Genomic DNA, 3,581 nt, shown 5'->3' with positions numbered 1-3,581 from the left:
GAAACATCGCAGGAAGGGCCGACTGCCGCAGACACATCAGCTCAGTCCATGTCAGGCACCCCGGGTGCCTCGCGGGGCCTCTTCCCGAGCTACTCCGGCTTGTTCCGGCACTCACCCCTCGGAAGCTGCCCATGTGGCCTCGGGCTTCCTGCGCTTTGCACAGGGGTGTTATGATACCATTTAATGCTCAAAATTTCCACGATGCGTTTGTGAAAGGCGGACGGGGCGGACCGCCGGAGTTGCTAACTAACTTGGGGACAGGCGGAGGTTACATAGATAAACGGGTGGCAGCAGCCTTGGAGCCCGCAAGGAAGAAGTGGGAGGATTCTCATAAACTTATCCATTCTCGGATTGATGGACTTGAGCGGCGGATTTTGGAGCTTGAAAAGGTAAGCCCTACAGTCGATCTAGGGACAATGCAGACAAGAAAGATGCAATTGAAAACAGATTTGCTAGCGTTGAAGGTTAAAGAGGGACTTACGTCTGCAACCCCGCCACAAGCTCAGACGCTAGACTTAGCCTCCCTGTTGCCTGTTGTTAATTTGCTGGGAGATGATTCCCCACCTCGGACTACTAGCAAAAGGCCGAGGGAAGACGGCGAGGATGATGATGAGGAGGACGACAGTGAGGAGGACGTGCAGTTTCGAAAGGTGCAGCGACGCTCTCTTGAGGAGACCCATTTTACGGGGGCGTCATCCAGCCATGCCCCTCCTGTTGAGATGACAGTGCCCAGTGTTGTGATACCGGCTGCGGCTAGTACCACGGATCCAGGGCAGCGACAGCACGCTCAGTGTCCGGTAGAGCCAGCTGTTGGTACCACCGTTCCAGTGGCAGAGCAAGCACTGGATCCCACTACTGAGGTGGTGCCACCTCAGGGCATGCAGGACGCATAGAGCATTTCAGGTAGCCCTATCCCTTTCTTTGCTTATTTTCATGCCTTGGGGACAATGCATGCTCTTTCGTTGGGGGTGAGCTATGTGTTTAATTATTGTGAATATTGTATATATGTGTTTAGGACCCCCTCGGCTTTTCTTTGCTAGAGTTCTTTTCCTGAGGGGGATTTTATGTTGTTGAAACTGGCATGTTTAGGATGTTGTTTAGGTTGAGTAGAGTAATTTTGACTTATTTGGTATTATTCTCAGAATCGATGGCATGTGTTATGATTTGTTTGAAATTTTAGAACCCCTCGAAAATTATTGAAAAATGCATACGTAAGACGTTAAACGGTTGACATGATTGATTCTTTATATGACATTATGATTATTGGGGTATTGTGTGTGATGAATGACTACTTAGGAGGTCACGCGTGTGAAAATAATTGTCCTTATGCCAATGTGTGTGTGAGTTGTTAGTTGATTCTGTTTATGCATGTATAATCTAGAACTTGCCCGGTTGGTCTTGTTTGAAATCCGAAAACGAGTTTGGTTGTGAAATGATCTTAGGCTTTCCTTTTATAAATAGTCACTTTGCCTAAATACGCCTTACCAAAAGTGAAAGTATCCCTAGTTTCCCCTTTTGAGCCTGTTGACCTTTTTATTGACTAGCCAACTGTGAAACCATTCCCTTTGTGCAATAACTCCAGCTTCGCACCCGTTCCCTCCTTGATGCTACGAGATAGATGAGGCAGAATGCCTACGTTAGGGGTGAAGTAAATGTGAAATAGATGTTAAAAACATAAGTTGGGGGTGGTGGAGGTTGCTAGTGGAGACTCGATGTGATAGCTGTATATATATGAAAAAAAAAAATCACAAATAAAAGCAGAAAATTGTAACACAAAAAGATTTAAAAAGATTTACGAAGTGGTTAGGAATAAAATCACATCGAGGTCGGGAACTTGAAAGGAAATAAAGGGGGGGAAAGAAAAGAGGTGAATTACGGTAAAGAGATGTTGTAGTGTTCAAGGAGGGTGAGTCACTAATATCCAAAAAGTATCCTACCCATCCCTAAGCTTACATTACAAGCCAAAACAAGCCCTAATGTGATCAAAACCAAACGAGCCGAGGATGAAAACATAGAAAATAAGGGCAAGCCTATGGTAGTTGCATGTGTAGATGTGAAGTTCTTTGTGAGTGTGAGTGTTGTTCTTCTCTCTTTCGTCTTCGTCCCCGTTTTTATGGTATATATGTTGTTGGGACATTCGTTGGTCTTTGTGAGGGCATAAGGATGAAAATTGAGCAAATGAAGTGACCGCCTAAAGTAGCGTTTGTGTGCATCATAATATACTTGATAAGGTAATGTCATGCATTGAAGCTTCATTGTTAGTTATAGCGTTCTTGTGTATGCTGTTTTAAAAGAGAACATTGGGGTGATCTTTGGAAGAAAAACATGCATGCCGGTAGTTCAGAGTTAAAACCAATGTAGACATTGTTATTCTATGATGTCTAGGTGGTAGATTGAGTCGTTGTTTTGTGTGGCTTGCTTGAGGACAAGCAAATACTTTAAGTTGGGGGTGTTGATGTGGCGTGATTTTACGCCACAATCGATGCTTTTTGGCTATAAGTTTTACTTGTTTTTAAGCAAGTCTGTGTGATTTTACGTGCTTTTTAGCGGATTTCAGGTATTAAGTGGTTTGATGGCAAAAGTTGAAGAAGTGGAGAAAATAACTAAGTCACTGAGGAGGCAGTTTGACGGAGGCACTAGACGGGCCGTAGAACTTTATACGGTCCGTCAAATGAACCGTATAACGGTCACAGTGAGCAGAGATAGACAAGCCACTCCTGCGAAACATTTATACGGACCGTAGAAGATTTGACGGTCCGTCAAAATGGATCGTAAAACGTCGAAGAAATTCTTGACGGATGAAGAAATCAATTTGACGGTCCGTATAACTATTTTACGGACCGTATAATGGATCGGAGACTGAACCCGACGGGCAATTGTGTCTTTTCACTTCTTACGATTCAATGACCTATAAATACCTAATTTTAGGTTTCCTGCAGAGATATTCATTACAGAATTCAGTTTTCTTTTCCTTTAGTATTAGCACTCATATTTTTGAAGTCTTTTGGGAGATTACAAACAATTAGAACTCAATTCTCTTCAATTCCATACAATCAATTGTAAGCATTATGTTTTCTATTACCGCTTATTGTTCTTCTCCTTCTATGAGTAGCTAATTTTCCTTACTAGGGTTGTGAACCCAAATTGATGGGTGTTTTGTGAATGGGCCGTGATTGATATACACATAATGGATTATTTGGGTTTGTTTATTCTTCAATATTCATTCATAATTAATGGTTGCAAACATTGATTAACGCCATAAACCTTGACTAATTTGGGAAAATAATTAGGGTTGGTAAGAATAAACAACAAGAACTCAAAGCTTTAAACTTTGTTTAATAAATTCACTTAGGAATAAGAAGAATTTACTTGGCATGTGTAATCATTCTTCATAGTTACTTTCTTATATTTGGGAAAATCAAAGAAAGAAATAATCTTTATCTCTCGTTGGGAAATAGTAGAGATTCATATAGGGATTAAGTGCATTCATAAAATGATCCATTAGAAGTATATCAAGAGCTATGCCCATGATCATACACTTTATCTAACGGGGACACAACCTTAGTTTCTTTTACCATAAA

Source organism: Lycium ferocissimum, chromosome 3, assembly GCF_029784015.1.
Source record: "Lycium ferocissimum isolate CSIRO_LF1 chromosome 3, AGI_CSIRO_Lferr_CH_V1, whole genome shotgun sequence".
In the NCBI taxonomy this organism is placed as follows: Eukaryota; Viridiplantae; Streptophyta; class Magnoliopsida; order Solanales; family Solanaceae; genus Lycium; species Lycium ferocissimum.
Note: the sequence above shows the minus strand (reverse complement) of the source record.